Here is a 308-nt window from a genome sequence, read left to right as displayed (position 1 = left end):
AGCGTACATTCATGTCTCAATCCACTCGACCGCTTCGAGTGGTGGACCTTCGGCGCTGCCTGTGCATTAACACAGCCGCCGGCAGCTGACTCCACAATGTGATTGGTGATCACACTGTGATCTTGTGCAGTTGTACTAACGACCGTACCACAAGTGAGGCCATCGCACTCACTCGTAGTACATCCACACGCTTGTGGACGCTCCAAGACGTTCATCAGATGGCCATCTGATGAACAAGTGGCAGGCATCTTTACGGATCGATGCTGCCAGCTGATCCTTGGCTCGTATTTTCTGAGCCAAGGTAAACC

This window comes from Bremia lactucae, linkage group LG1 (genome assembly GCF_004359215.1).
Source record: "Bremia lactucae strain SF5 linkage group LG1, whole genome shotgun sequence".
NCBI classification, from domain to species: domain Eukaryota; phylum Oomycota; class Peronosporomycetes; order Peronosporales; family Peronosporaceae; genus Bremia; species Bremia lactucae.
The sequence above is the reverse complement of the archived record's forward strand: the minus strand, read 5'-3'. Positions refer to the sequence as shown.